This window comes from Oryctolagus cuniculus, chromosome X (assembly GCF_964237555.1).
Source record: "Oryctolagus cuniculus chromosome X, mOryCun1.1, whole genome shotgun sequence".
NCBI classification, from domain to species: domain Eukaryota; kingdom Metazoa; phylum Chordata; class Mammalia; order Lagomorpha; family Leporidae; genus Oryctolagus; species Oryctolagus cuniculus.
In genome coordinates, this window is record NC_091453.1 from 37,138,633 (window position 1) to 37,154,575 (window position 15,943).

General features: G+C 50.4%; 1 long non-coding RNA gene across 3 annotated transcripts in view; it reads left to right on the forward strand.

Moving 5' to 3' along the window:
* LOC138847725 (uncharacterized) overlaps positions 1–15,943 on the forward strand; it is a 37,127-nt gene that overhangs the window by 4,468 nt on the left and 16,716 nt on the right. The window lies entirely within an intron of this gene.

Consider the following 15,943-nt stretch of genomic DNA (forward strand, 5'->3'; position numbering starts at 1 on the left):
TTCTTCCAAACAATGTTCTAATCAAATTTGTGGGAATATGGCCCTGGCTAGGCCAATTCACAGACAACTTTAAAAACATTTGCCTCTGGCCGATTGGCAAGCACTGCTAAGGTTAAGGTCAGGTAAGGGATTACATAAGGAAAGGATATAAAAGGAGAAAAACCAATGAAGGTGGTACCGATTGCTTCCTGAATGCTGCATGCGTTGCCTGTGATGCTTTATTCCGGTGCTGTGGATGTAAGTTTCTACCAGACAGGAGTCTTTGTAAATAAATAAATCTGATCTTCCTACTTTCATGGGTATGTGGATGTTTATTCGTGAATCAAGCCTCTGATATTGAAGTCTGTGCACAGCTCTTGGCCCTATCGCTATCTGGTCAAAACATTCCATCCGCTGGTTCACTGCCCCAGTGGCTGCAATGGCCAGAGCTACGGTGATCTGGAGCCAGGAACCAGGAGCTTCCTCAGGGTCTCCCATGTGGGTGCAGGAGCCCAAGGACTTGGGCCATCTTCTGCTTTCCCAGGCCATAGCAGAGACGTCAGTTGGAAGTGGGGCAGCTGGCACTAGAAGCGGCAACCATATGGGATGCTGGCACTGCAGGTGTCAGCTTTACCTGCTGTGCCACAGCACTGGACTCTCCTGTTGTTAATTTAACAAGTAACACTCTTATGTATGATGTCAGTGATCACCCAAGGCTTTTGACATGAGCTGCCAAGGCTATGGAAGCCTTTTGAGTCCACAAGCTTCGTCAGTATTCAGACAAGGCCATAAGCAAAGTGGAAGTTTTCTCCTCCCTTCAGAGAAAAGTACCTCCTTCTTTGATGGTGGCCGCAGTTTTGATACCGTGGCAGGATGCAGGCTGAGGACCTCATGGTGAGGAGGGCTCCGTAGAAGCATGGCAAGATATTCTGTGCCATCAGTGACCCTGTAAATGAAAGATGGGAAGGACACCAGTCCCACCAGCACAACCCCAACCTCCAGCCTGGTTCAAGGGTACACAGTAGACACCCAGGGGCCCTGCCTTGCTTCCCACCATGCTGAAGTGTCTCCTAACATGCAGCATGGTGTGAATATCCCCTAAGGGAGCGTGACCATGGAGGTTGTAGTGTGTACCACATGTGGACCATTGTTATTTCTAGAAGACCTGGAAAGGCAAATATCTAGCCTGTTTCTACAGACAAGGAAGCAGCCAGAAAAGCAGGTAGGTCATTAGAGTGATCAGTTTAAGTTAATAACTGATCATAAAATAGGATTAAGTGTCAACGGGATCACAGAAATAAGACCAAGTGTCTGCTAATAATAATTGATAGAGGGCCGGCGCCGCGGCTCACTAGGCTAATCCTCCGCCTAGCGGCGCCGGCACACCGGGTTCTAGTCCCGGTCGGGGCGCCGGATTCTGTCCCGGTTGCCCCTCTTCCAGGCCAGCCCTCTGCTGTGGCTAGGGAGTGCAGTGGAGGATGGCCCAGGTGCTTGGGCCCTGCACCCCATGGGAGACCAGGAAAAGCACCTGGCTCCTGGCTCCTGCCATCGGATCAGCGCGGTGCGCCGGCCGCAGCGCGCCGGCCGCGGCGGCCATTGGAGGGTGAACCAACGGCAAAGGAAGACCTTTCTCTCTGTCTCTCTCTCTCACTGTCCACTCTGCCTGTCAAAAATAAAAAAAATAAAATAAAAATAAAAATAAAAAAAAAATAATAATTGATAGAATTAAAAAAGAGAGAAGAACAATCCAACATAGGGGTTGGATCCACAGCAGAGTCAGAATGGCAAATGTCCTAAATAGCATTCTTGCCTCAGAATCAGTCCTAAAGGCATTGGGATCTGGCTAAAATGTCCATGAGAGCTTTTCAGGCATGGAAAGCCAAGACACTGTGGCAAAGAAATGACCTAAATGAAAGATCTCTGTGAGTGAGATCCTGGTGGAAAGAACAGGCCATCAAAGAAGGAGGTACCTTTCTCTGAAGGGACGAGAGAACTTCCAGTTTGATTATGGCCTATTCTAAATAATGTTGGAGTTTGTGGACTCAAGAGGCTTCCATAGCCTTGGCAGCTCATGACAAGAGCCTCGGGGGATCACTGACATCATAAATAAGAGTGTCAATTGTTAACAAGAGCACTCACTGTGCACTTGCTCCCCATGTGGGATGTCTTTGCTTAATGAGTTGTACTATGAGAATTATCGGTAAAACTTGACTTCAAACAGTACATTATACTTTGTGCGTCTGTGTGGGTACAAATTGTTGAAATCTTTACTTAGTATAGAGTTGATCTTCTGTATATAACGATAATTAAAAATGAATCTTAAGACTGGGATGGGAGAGGGAGTAGGAGGTGGTGTGGTTTGGGGGTGGGAGGGCGGGTATGGGGGGAAGAACCGCTATAATCCAAAAGTTGTACTTATGAAATTTATATTTATTAAATAAAAGCTTTGTATAGAAAAAGCCATTAAGGTTGTAGTGTGTACCACACGTGGACTGTTATTTCCAAAAGACCCGGAGAGGCAAGCATCTAGCCTGCTTCTACAGATGAGTAAACGGCCAGAAAAGCAGTTAGCTCACTGCTGCAGATGCCGACACGTGTGGATCTGGAATCACCCCAGGCTGTGCCTCCTTCCAGCAGGCCGTGTTCCACTCACGGCGGGACACTTTGCTTAAGTGACCCTTGTGGAGATGCAGATACTGTCCCATGATTGCAGCACCATGTCCACCTGTGAACGTCTGGCTCCTAGTGGACAAGGCCACCCTGAGGAGTTCTGAGGCACTCTGTGAAGGCTAGCCTCGCCTCAGGGCTCACGGCTGAGCAGGATTTCAGTGTCTAGGGCTCCCCTGTGGGAGACACTTTGCCCTGGTAGGGACCTTGGAATCCAGCCCAGTCCCAGGGCACATCTCCTTTGTCCTTCTAAGAGGTGGTAGGATTTGGAGGCCATCAGACGCAGAAGGTGTTTTAGGGGCTGCACAGTGACCTGACCCCCAGGCTGGTTTGGTGGCCAGTGGACTGAGAAAAGGAGATGTGGCTGGTGCATGTTGACCCCACTGTTCTGCAACTCTCTTGCAGTACACTGTGGGTAAGAAAGTGCCAGTTTCCTACGCCTCCCTGCCCTGGGAAGTCTGTCTCACTGCGCCCACCCGTCAGGTGAGGAGGGGTCAGGCGCCCTCTTCTGTTCCCAGGCACCTAGATTAAACCCTGCCATTGCTCTCCCCACACCAAGTCTGTGTGGGGCTCACCTGCCCACAGCGGTAACCCCTAAGCAATCCCGGCGTCTGAAGGTGGCCCCTAGGTAGAGACTTGCTGCCAGTCAGCACTTAGTATGTGTTTCCTGTGAGCGAGGGACTTTGAGCTTGGAGCCTTGGCCAGCAGCCTGCATCTCTTTGTGTAGCCCTTATCTCTGCAGTAGGATGACACAGGAGGATCCGTTTAACAAGGACATCAGTATATTCAGAATGTCTCCCTCGGATGTGGGAGGTGGACTCTGTTTCATCCCATCTCTGATTCCAGGACTCGTCATCAGTGAGGCTACTGAATTCTTTAAATGCACATTGGGCAATGCACTTGGCTGAGGCCTGGCCTCACAGTGCAGCTGCTCTAGTCAATTACAGAAAGTTTCCCAGGAGGTCAGCATGCAGGGCAGTGGTAGGCCCCATGAGACCTTCCGTGGGGCCGGCTGGGTGAATCCAGGGTGCTGTCTGAGCAGGGTGTGTGTGGTGTGGCTACAGCACAGATGTCCACTGAGACAAGGGGCATGATCCCACAGATGGGCGCTTGTGTCCAGTCCCGCTGAGCTTGGCCAGCCTTGTCCATTGTCCTCCTTGCTCTCTGAACAAACCCTGCTGTTTTCTGACTGCTCTTGCTGCTGTCTCCCTCCCAGGAGGTCTGAGCCCCTCCTAGCTGTGCGTGTGGCTGCTCTGAGGCAACAGGCGGCCCCTTCCGTGCAGCACACGGTCCTGGGCCCCTGGCTGCCCAGGTGAGCCATCTATAGGTTGTCAACGTGTGTCCGTCTGGCAGGCTCTGCCTCGCTGTTTCCCAGCTGCTCCCTGGGTCCTGGAATGTGCTGAAATATGCTGACCCCAGATATCTGCTCAGCTCCCTCCTCTGCAAAGTGTGCCTTTCCCTGTGCTTCCTAGGCTGGTCACTTCACTTCACTTTTTCCCCTGCAGCTCATGTGGTTCCTCCCAGGTGGCTGATCTGTGACTGTGACCCCTGCATCTTTTGTTTCCAGCAGATGCCCTCAGGGTCCAGCCCAGGAGGCAGTTTCTGTGTTACGGAGATGGTTTGGGGAGCCCACCTGCCCTTCCCCTCAGTGCCTGCAAGACCCCGGGCAGGGAATCTGTGCATTTGGCATTGATGAGCCTGGGTGCCTGCAGACAGAGGCTCAAGGAGGAGAGGGGCCTGTTGCCGGAGGGCAGGGGTCTCTTCCCCACTAGGTCCACACCCTGGCCTGGGGCTTTGCTCTCCCACAAGATGGAGCCCTCAGTGCTGGCTGCACTGATTGCCAAGCACAGGGAGTTTCCAGGAATTTGGATGTATTCTGTTTCGTCTCTGCTTTGGCCCTCAGCTCCCTTCTCGGCATGTGCAATAGAAGCCAGGTTGTGGCGGTTCCTGAATAAGAGAAGACTAGTGGGTGATGAATTGGCTCGGGCCAGTGTCAGCATGTGCAGCCTCGTATTCCTCGTTTCTTACTCTCCTTTTCAGCCTTTTCTTGGTGTCATGAACGGGGGAAGGTTTCACTCCAGCGTCAGCTGACAGCTCCTGACGTGCTCAGTGTCCCCTGCCTGACCCTCCGCTGTGGGTGACCCCGTATGTGCTGCTCAGGAGAGACTCTGTGTACTATATTGTGGGGGCTGCCGGGACTCAGCATTGAAACACCTCCATGCCCTCTGAGAGGTCCTCTGTGGCCTTACAGAATTAGAGGGAGTGTCAGGAGGTGAAAGCGGCACCCTCACGTTTGCCCCTTGCCTTGAGACTCCCTGTGCCCTGGCCTGTGAGGTGAGAGTCCTCCCAGTCCTCAGCACGCCCGGGAACTGAGTGCGGGGCATCCCCAGCGAGCAGGGCTCAGAGGGGAAGGGGAGTATGTGCACAGATGACTTGTCCACGAGAAGGGCATTTGTCCAGCGCTGGTCAGCATCATGGAGCACTGGACACAGACTCCCAGACCCTCGGGGACCTCACACTGTGGGCTTCCAAACCCCAACTCCCCCAGCATCTCTCCCAACCCAGATACCACCTAGGAGAGAGCCGGTGAGATCTCAACAAGGGATGGAATGGAGACAACTCAGAGAGCTCAGCGGTGAGGCAGAGACAGGAAGCATCTCAGAGACCCCAGATCCTACGGTGCAGCCCACATGCGTTTTAGGGACTTCAGTCCCTGTGGTGGAGAAACCCAGTAGCTCACCCACATCACACCTTGGGTGCAGCAGTGTGCAAAATCCTGGAGCGCCAGCCTGGGATGCAGACACGTGAACAGCTGAGAGGCCTGGCCTGGGACAGTGAGACCTCGTCCATGACCTTGTGTGCAAGGGACTTGGAAGAGATTGGCCCATGTGGTAGCCAGTTCCACACTGCCCAAATCTTCCAGCCCGCGATGGTGTCAACCCTTCCGTTCCTGTCACGCACACTTAAAAGCAAGTCAGAGAAGTCACAGGTGCCAGCACTCCCGCCGGTCAGCCACCTCCCATCCTGTGTTCCAGAAACCTCTGTGACCTCCAGGTGTGGGACAACAGAAGCCCTAGGGGCTCCAGTACATCACATTGTCCATGCTGCCCCTCAGCAGAGCTCAAAGCCAATTCCTGAGGTGCAGAGGGAGATCCGCCCAGATCTCTTCCACCCGAGACTCGGCACCCAGCGCAGATCAGAAAGCTACAGACACTTGGAGAGAGACCCCTCATCTGCCCAGAGCCCTCTCACCCACGGCCACAAGCTCCCCACAGATCAGACCGCACGTCCTGGATGCAGATCCTGCAAGAGCTTAGGGACCTTGCAGCCTGACATTGCTTGGAGCTCCAAGGTCAGTGTTGTAGGCCCCATGAAGTCCTCATGACCTGAGCACATGTCAGGTGGAGCCATGCTGACAGAGTCCCCTGCCTGGTGAGCCACACGAGGAAGCAGGCATCTGAGGAGTCAGGATGAGAGCGAGAGATGGGGACAGGGGGAGGGGCTTGAGAATCAGCCCATTCTGGTCTTTTTCTTTATCCCTTGTGCCCGGCCCCCGTCAGAACCCTCCTCCTGGACCTGAGCAGCTTCTGCCCTCCCCAGGGGCAGGCAGCCCCCGCATCTGCCATCTGAGCCCATTTCTGGGGAGTGACTGCTGCGCTGGGTCTGGGAGGAAAGCTTCTGGTCCCGAACCCGTGCCAGCCTCTACCCACCAAAGTGGGGACCCCTTTAGGTTTGGAGGGTTTGTGGGACCCCCACCTGAGGCCCGTGCTGCTGTTGTACTGAATTCCTGCTCCATGGGGAGGTAGATTCTGTGCTGCTCAGTCCGGGAGCCACTGGGACCAGGCCTCCTGCAGCTCCCGGGACCGCGGGACCCACTTCTGCTTGCCCTGGATGACACTGCTTTGCCTCCTGAGCATGTGGAATTTGGAGGCGTGCAGCCAGCTGGTTTCCTTCTGTCCTCCTCCACCCTGAATACTGGGACCCCTGCAGATGCTTTGTCAGAGGCAGGGAGAGGGAGAGGCGGGGCAGCTGTTGGCACGGCGGTGATGGGCACCATGACAAGGTACAGACCTCACTGAAGATGCCACATTGCCATTGCCCCACTCACCCCTGACCCTCAGCCTCCCTGTGTCCAGGCAGCAGGCCTGGCCCCTTTCTCTCAATGCCAAATTCTGTTGTAAAAGGAATGGCAATGTCAGGTTTCTATACTTGCTGGAGGGCTTTGTCCAAACAGTGGAGCACAGATCTCTGTTTCCCTGTGTTGCCCCCCAGGAGGCCAGCACTGCATCATGGCTATTTTCTGTTGGGCACCACAGCTGCAAGGCATGGCCTCTGGGCACAGAGGTGAATGTGTGCCTACCTGGTGGCATCTTCCTGCTGGGGAGCACACACACTGGCCCATCTCTGATCCCCTGCATCTGCAGTCCCCCAGGACTATGGGAATCCAGTCTCACCTCTCAAGCACCTGCTCAGCTCTGAACACAGGTTTTTTTCTTTTAAAAAAAGATTTTATTTATTAGAGAGTGTTACAGATAGAGGGAGAGACAGAAAGGGCTTTTATACGCTGGTTCACTCCCCAAATGGCCCCAGTGGCTGGAGCTTGGCTGATCCAAAGCCAGGAGCCAGGAGTTTCTTCTGGGGCTTGCACACAGGTGACCGGGCCAAATCACTTGGGCCATGTTCTCCTGCTTTCCCAGGCCATAGAAGAGAGGTGGATCGGAAGAGGAGCAGCTGGGACTTGAACTGGTGCTCATATGGGATGCCTGTGCCGCAGGCGGAGGCTTAGCCCTCTTCACCACATTGCCGGCCCCGTCAGGGTTTACTGACTTGGGAAACCCCTTCCCTCGACTTGCCTACACCATCCAAACATCTGCCCCTGCCCATTGCCTTAGTCCCATCATGGAAGTGCTTGTTTGTTGAGGGACTTGCTGCCTCCCTTTTGGAACCTGTGCTGCACAAGGGTCTTGAGGCCTCTGACTGCGCATCTGGGACCTGCAGTTCTGCTGGTGGACAGATGCCAGAAACTAAACGGTTTTCTCAGTGTGGCTATGAAATGTTACATTTATTTGAAAGGGAAAGTTACAAAGAGTGAGAGACACAAACAGATGTCTTCACTCCCTAAATGCCTGCAACAGCCTGGGCTGGGCCAAGGTGAAGCCAGGATCCTTGAACTCCATCCGGGTCTCCCACGTGGGTGCAGGGGTTCAAGTACTTGGGCCATCTTCTGCTGCCTTCCCAGGTACTGTTAGCAGGGAGCTGGATCAGAGGTGGAGCCACCGGGACTTGAACTGGCAATCATATGGGATGCCAGCACTGTAGGCAGAGGCTTAGCTGGCCCCTCCCATGAGCATTTTTCTCAATGAGAACTGATGGAGAGGCCTGAAGACAATATAGAGCAAACCTGTGATCCCAGTCACTAGGCAGTATTTTGGCTGCTTGTACCTATAAGCTGGCTGAGGTTCCAGGACAGAGGTTCCTGGCCTTTAGTCCCCCAGGGAACATGTGTGACTCACAATTCTGACCCTCCACTTTCCTCTCCACCTCCACCACTTTATGCTCCAAATGTGCAACTATGAACTCCCAAAGCAGGACAACCCCCACGCCAGCGAACATTCTCTTCCGTGGGAGAGAACGGAGCAGCAATCCTGCCTGTATCCAGATGATGCTAGGATCGTTCCTAGCCTCTGCCCAGCTCATCCACCTGAGAGCCATTCACTTGCTTTGTTGTCCTAGACCGCGGCTCCTGCTTGATTTGCATCTGTACAAATCTGGGCTGGAGCCAGAACTGAGATCATGGTGACCTTTGGGGAGGTGAAAGTGGAGGCGTGGAGCTCTGTGTGTGGTGGGCAGCCCGCTGCACCTGGCACACAGTGCTTTATCTGAACTACGGGTAGGAGCTCCCCTTCCCAGTCTATCTCCCAGGCAGACTGCTTCATCTGAGCCTCTCATGGTACGTTCTGTCCAGGACATCCCCTCCCGCCACTCCTCCACGTCCCTGCCGTCTCTGGTGATTCACCTAGATCTGGCAGTTTGATGGTCATTTCCAGCGGGTCATTTCATCCTCAGCTTATCCCTCCTCCCCCTCCCAGAACATCACACTGGATCTCCCGCTGCATTGTGGATGCTCTTAGGGGACCATTCCACCATGGTCTCATTTCTGCTGTAGCATCCTATTGGGTTGCAGACTCTGAGGATCTGTGGAGGCTGGGATAGGGCATAGCCTGCGGTGGCAGGTCCTTGCCCCAGAAGTGGTGCCGAGTGTGCTGGCCCAGGGCCAGCGTCTCCCTGCCTCAGTGGTGGACATGCAGATCGGTGGCACAACTGTGCAGGGAGAGGTAACGGCCTCTTTGGGCATTCGTGTTCTGCCTCTTCCGTTCATTGGAAAGAGCGATATTTGTTGGTCTTATTCTGTGCTTTTTCTCCAGCATTTGGAGCAGTGTCAGGCACACAGGAGGCGCTCCACTGATGTTTGTTTAAGGAATGAATTGTTGACTTTGAAATCACAGTGCTAAGATGTATCCTAAAGAATTGTTTACACTTCCAAAGAGCTATGTTACAGCAACAGCAGGAAGAAACTACTTGGGGGTATGCATAAATGCCCATTAATTCCCAGCGAGTATTGGAGGACAAAATGAGAACTGCTATGTTATTATTATGCCTTTGAATACCCTCTACCCTTAAAACAGAGTGGAGGGAACCAGCCTTACCACCACAGAGCTTTCTGCCATGACATGCTCTTACTGGGGAGTACTCTGTGTGTGTGTGTGCATGTGACATATATACATACAGAAAACATGGGCAAAGAATCACCTAAACTGTCTACAGTGGTTAAATGTGGTGACTGTGCTAACAGTAGCAGGACTCACAAAGCTTATCTGCTAGTGTAATAAGACCACGTTTCCCAAAAATATGTGCAGTTGCATGTGGTCTTTTTTTAATCTTTTTTTTTTTTTGACAGGCAGAGTGGACAGTGAGAGAGAGAGACAGAGAGAAAGGTCTTCCTTTTGCCGTTGGTTCACCCTCCAATGGCCGCTGCGGCCAGCGCATCGCGCTGATCCAAAGCCAGGAGCCAGGTGCTTTTCCTGGTCTCCCATGCGGGTGCAGGGCCCAAGGACTTGGACCATCCTCCACTGCACTCCCGGGCCATAGCAGAGAGCTGGCCTGGAAGAGGGGCAACCGGGACAGAATCCAGCGCCCCGACCGGGACTAGAACCCGGTGTGCCGGCGCCGCAAGGTGGAGGATTAGCCTATTGAGCCGCGGCGCCGGCTCGCATGTGGTCTTTTTAAAAGTATGTTTTACTGGGGGCCTACGCCGTGGCTCACTTGGTTAATCCTCTGCCTGCAGCGCTGGCATCCCATATGGGCACCAGGTTCTAGTCCAACTCTCTGCTGTGGCCCGGGAGGGCAGTGGAAGGTGGTGCAGGTGATTGGGCACCAGCACCTGTGTGGGAGGCCAGGAAGAAGCACCTGGCTCCTGGCTTCAGATCAGTGCAGTGCGCTGGCGGTAGCGGCCATTTGGGGGGGTAAACCACCAGAAGGAAGACCTTTCTCTCTGTCTCTCTATATATAACTCTACCTGTCAAATAAAAATAAAGTATGTTTTACTTTATTAAGCATTCCAAAGTATTCATTTTTAGAGCTGCACAGTTCAGTGCAATAATCGCTGATAACCAATTCCAGAACAAAGTACTTGGAATTAGCATTCTTTTTCCATTCTCCCTTACCCTCACCCCTTGTCTTTCACTACCCTGCTTTCTGTCTTTATGGATTTATCATTCTGGACATTTCATATACATAGAATCATAGAATAGACGATCTTTTGTGTCTGATTTCTGTTACCATTATAATTTTCAAGTTTCCTTTTTTTGAAGATTTTGTTATTTGAGAGGCAGAGTTAGAGCGAGAGAGAGAGAGAGAGAGAGAGAGGTCTTCCATCCACTGGTTAACTCCCCAAATGTCCGCAACAGCTGGAGCTGCACTAATCCAATGCCAGGAGCCAGGAGCTTCGTCTGGGTCTCTCACATAGGTGCAGGGGCCCAAGCACTCAGGATATCTTCCATTGCTTTCCCAGGCTATTAGCAGAGAGCTGGATCAGAAGTGGAGCCCATATGGGATGCTGGCACCGCAGGCAGAGGCTTAACCTACTATACAGCACCGGGCCCATAATTTCAAGTTTCCTCCACATTCTAGCACGTATCACTACTCCACTCTTTTTATGGCAGAATGAAATTCCATTAAATGGATGCAATACCACATTTGGTTTATATATATATGCATTAGCTGATGGATATTTGGGTTGTTTGTACTCATTGACTATCATGAATAATGCTACTAGGAACATTAGTATGCAGGTTTTAAAGTGGACATTTTTTTTTCAGTTCTCCTTAGCCTATACCTAGGAGTAAAATAGCCAGGTCATATGGTAACTCTTATGTCTAACTTTGTGAGGAAATGCCAAACTGTTTTCCATAGCAGCTACAGCATTTTGAATTCCCACTAGGGATATATGATGATTGCAGTTTCTCTAGATCTTCTCCAACAAGTATTATTTATGATTTATAAAAATTATATCAGGGCAGGTATTGTGGTGCAGAAGTGTAAGCTGCCACCTGTAATGCTGGCATCCCATATTGGAACACTGCTTCCAGTCTCAGCTACTCTGCTTCCAATCCTGCTAATGTGCCTACAATCCAATGGAAGATGGCCCAAGTACTTGTATCCCTGCCACCCACATGGGAGACCCAGATGGAGTTCCAGGTTTCTGAAAATAAAAAAAAAATAAATCTTTTTTTTAAAGTTTTATTTATTTGAAAGTCAGAGTTACACAGAGAGAGGAGAGGCAGAGAGAGAGAGAGAAAGGTCTTCCCTCCGCTGGTTCACCCCACAATTGGCCGCAATGGCCAGAGCTGCACTGATCTGGAGCCAGGAGCCAGGAGTCTCCTCCATGCCTCCCACACCGGTACAGGGGCCCAAGAACTTGGGCCATCTTCCACTGCCTTCCCAGGCCACAGCAGAGAGCTAGATCGGAAGTGGAGCAGCCAGGTCTCGAACTGGCGCCCACATGGGATGCTGGTGCTCCAGGCCAAGGCGTTAACTTGCTGCACCAAAGCGCCGGCCCCCAAAATAAATAAATCTTTAAAAAGAATAAAATATACACAGAAATCTACAAGTCACTGTTAAAAATTAAAGCAAACACAAATAAATAACATGTTAATGTATTGGAAATATCAAAGTTGAGAATATTTCAATTCTCTCCCTGACTCAAAGCAGTTTCTACCAAAATTTCCAATCTTTTTTTAAAAAAAGATTTGTTTATTTTTCTGAAAAGCAGAATTACAGATCTTCCATCTGCTGGTTCACTCCTCAAACTGCTACAACAGTCCTGAGTTGGGCAGATTCGAAGCCAGGAGCCAGGAGCTTCTTCTGGGTCTCCCAAATGGGTGTAGGGGCCCAAGGACTTGGGCCATCCCCCACTGCATTCTCAGGCACATTAGGATGGAGCTGGATCGAATGTGGAGCAGCCAGGATGCCAGTACCACAGGTGGCAGCTTTACCTGCTACACCACAGCACTGGCCCCTCCATAGCCCTTTATAAACTGAATTTTTTAAAAGATTTATTTCTTTATTTGAAAAGCAGTGGTACAGAGAAAGAGGGAGAGACATAGAGAGAAAGAGATCTTCCATCTGCTGGTTCACTCCTCAATTGGCTGCAATGGCCTGAGCTGCACTGATTTGAAGCCAGGAGCTTCCCCTGGGTCTCCCACGCGGGGGCAGGGGTTCAAGGACTTGGGCCATCCTCTACTGCTCACCTAGGCCATAGCAGAGAGCTGGATCAGAAGAGGAGCAGCTGGGACTCGAACTGGCACCCATATGGGATGCTGGCACTGCAGGCGGTAGCTTTACCTGCTACACCATAGTGCCGGCCCCAAGAAGAAACATTTATCAAGGAAATCTACCACAGCCTCAGAAGGGCATGTGAGTTCCTGATGTCTGAACCAACATTGGCTCCCTTCCTCTTATATTTTACTTCGCAAGAAGTAAACTACACTCCAGACTGGTGTAGCTAAGAGCGCAAAGGGGCTCCCTCTTCCCACTGCCTCCCAGCATGAGAGCTATCATTTCAGGCAGGGGATGGTATCGGCATTTCTCATTTTCTTCCAACTGCCTGTTGTTGAAGCTATGTTCTAGGCAAGTGCAACTAAGACGCAAGGGTTCCCCTCTTTCAGCCTAACCCCCAGTGGTGGGCTAGAGGCTCCATCTCTGGTGCAGCACTGCTGCAAACAGACTCCTATCCATGTTGTCCTAGTTGGTTTCACACTGGGAAAGGGAAGCCAAGAACAGGGACAGGATTGGCAGCACTGTGGTGTAGGGTGTAAAGCTGCTGCCTGCAAGGCCAGCGTCCCATATGGGCTCAGGCTCAAGTCCTGACTGCTTCACTTCTGATCCAGCTCCTTGCTAATGGCCTGGGAAAAGCAGTGGAAGATGGCCCAAGTGCTTGGGCCCCTGCCACCCATGTGGGAGACCTGGAAGAAGCTCCTGGCTCTTGGCTTTGGTCTGGCCTAGCCCTGGCTGTTGCGGACATCTGGATGATTCTCTCTCTCTGCCTCCCTCCCTCTGTAACTCTTTCAAATAAATGAATAAATCTTAAAAAAAAAAAAAAGGACTGAGGTTACTCTGTCGTACCAAAATCAGTGAGATTCATCAGATGTCTGGGGTGCAGAGCAAAATTGCAAACACTGACAGGCAGGTTACTCACTCGGATCTGCTGCAAGCATTAGCCTGCCTCAAAAATCTAATCAGCAGCAGATTTTCCTCAGAGATGGGTGGCATGGGGCGTCACTAGAATGATGCAGAGTCATGCATCATCCCTTTCTGTTGTTCTCCATCACCCATGATCTGCCTGTGTAGTTTCTAAACAGTCTGAAATTCCCAGTTTTAAATCATCTGTAAACTTTCAGTTTCTACCCACTTTGTTATCCACCTGTGATTTTTAAATTAAAGCATTTTAATTCCTTTCTCTGTTTAGCTGTAAATGCTGAGATCCATATTTAGTTTTATAAGCTTCTCTCTGTATGGTTTTGGTGTTTTTTTTTTTTTAGTTCATGAATTTTTCTGTTTGTCATGGAAACATAAAAGAATATTAATACATTTAGGTTTAGCTATGTAATGTCAGGAATTTATAAAAAAAATAAAAGATGGACTAGAGCTTTTTCTTCCTTTTTTTTTTTTTTTGGAGCTTTTCTGAATAGGAACTGGATGACACAGTGATTCATATGTGTTTTTTAAAAAAGAAAAATACTGTCAATTAAGACTCCTTTATCCAGAAGACTATCACTTTAACATGAAAACAAAATAAAGTCATTCCCATTAAACAAAGAGAACTTGTTGCTAACATACCTTCCTTATGAGAAAGCCTAAAGGGAGTTCTTCTGGCTGAAACAAATCACCCCTGATCACAGGTAAAGGCAATTACATAAATATAAAAAAACAAATATGCATTTTTTTCCTTTCTTCTCAACTTATCCAAGAAATAATTTTGTAGGGGCTGGCTTTGTGGCATAGCTGGTTAAGGCACTGTCTACAATGCTCCCTGCAGTGCGGGCACCCCCTGTGGGGCACTGCTTAGAGTCCAGTCTGGCCCAGCCCTGTCTGTTGCTTGGGCCCCTACACCCACATGGGAGTCCCAGAAGAAGCTCTTGGCTCCTGGCTTTGGCCTGGCATAGCCCTGGCTGTTGCGGCCATTTGGGTAGTGAACCAGCACGTGGAAAATCTCTCTCTCCCCCTCCCTCCTTTTCTCTCTGTATGTCTTCCTTTCAAGTAAATAAATCTTTAAAAAACAAGACACTTAACAGTCTTCAGAAAAAACTTTTGAAAAATTACAATAGAAATAGTGGTTGAGTTATAATAATGACTAAAAAGCAAATAAAACAGTGAAAAGAATGTTCCTTGAAAATTATCTGAGTCTTACATGTATGGAAAAACATGTAATATGTACTATAATACCTTTTAGTCTTTTTCTATGCATTTATTAAAAAATTATGAGATTAGAGAGAGGTAATATCTTCATGACATTAAATCTGCTGTTTCATTTGTTTACCATTATTCCAAAGCAATTTTTCATAATGATAACATTGACAAGGATGTTGCTGCTGATGTTGATGGCAGAAAACACATATGCAAAGCTTGATGTGGACCAGAAACCATCCTTCCTGCTTTCCATGTATTGACTCCATATTATTATTATTATTATTTTTAATTTGACAGGTAGAGTTATAGACAGAGAGAGAGACAGAGAGAAAGGTCTTCCTTCCATTGGTTCACACCCCAAATGGCCGCTACGGCCGGCGCACTGCGCCGATCCAAAGCCAGGAGCCAGGTGCTTCCTCCTGGTTTCCATGCGGGCACAGGGCCCAAGCACTTGGGCCATCCTCCACTGCCTTCCCAGACCACAGCAGAGAGCTGGCCTGGAAGAGGAGCAGCTGGGACTAGAACCCGGTGCCCATATGGGATGCCGGCGCCGCAGGTGGAGGATTAACCAAGTGAGCCACGGCGCTGGCCTCGACTCCATATTATTTAAACTTCACACTGGTGCCAGCATTATGGAGCAGTGGGTTAAGCTGCTGCCTGTGAGGCTGGCATCCCATATCAGAGCACTGGTTTGAGTTCTGGCTGCTACACTTTTTTGAAAAATTTATCTTTTTTTTTTGAGATTTATTTTTATTTATTTGAAAGGCACAGTTACAGAGACAGGGAGAGACAGAAACAGATTTTTCCATTCACGGGTTCACTCCCGAGATGACTGCAATGGCCAGGGCTGGGCCAGGTTAAAGCTAGGAGTCAAGAATTTCTTCTGGCCGGCGCCGCGGCTCAATAGGCTAATCCTCCACCTTGCGGCGCCGGCACACCGGGTTCTAGTCCCGGTCGGGGTGCCGGATTCTGTCCCGGTTGCCCCTCTTCCAGGCCAGCTCTCTGCTGTGGTCAGGGAGTGCAGTGGAGGATGGCCCAAGTGCTTGGGCCCTGCACCCGCATTGGAGACCAGGAGAAGCACCTGGCTCCCGCCTTCGGATCAGTGCGATGTGCCAGCCATTGGAGGGTGAACCAACAGCAAAAGGAAGACCTTTCTCTCTCTCTCTCTCTCACTGTCCACTCTGCCTGTCAAAAATAAAAAAAAAAAAAAAAGAATTTCTTCTGGGTCTCCTGCATGAGTGCAGGGGTCCAAGAACTAGGAAGTGGAGCAGCTGGGACTTGAACCAGTGCCCCTACAGGATGCTGGTGTCCCAGGTGGCAGCTTTGCCCA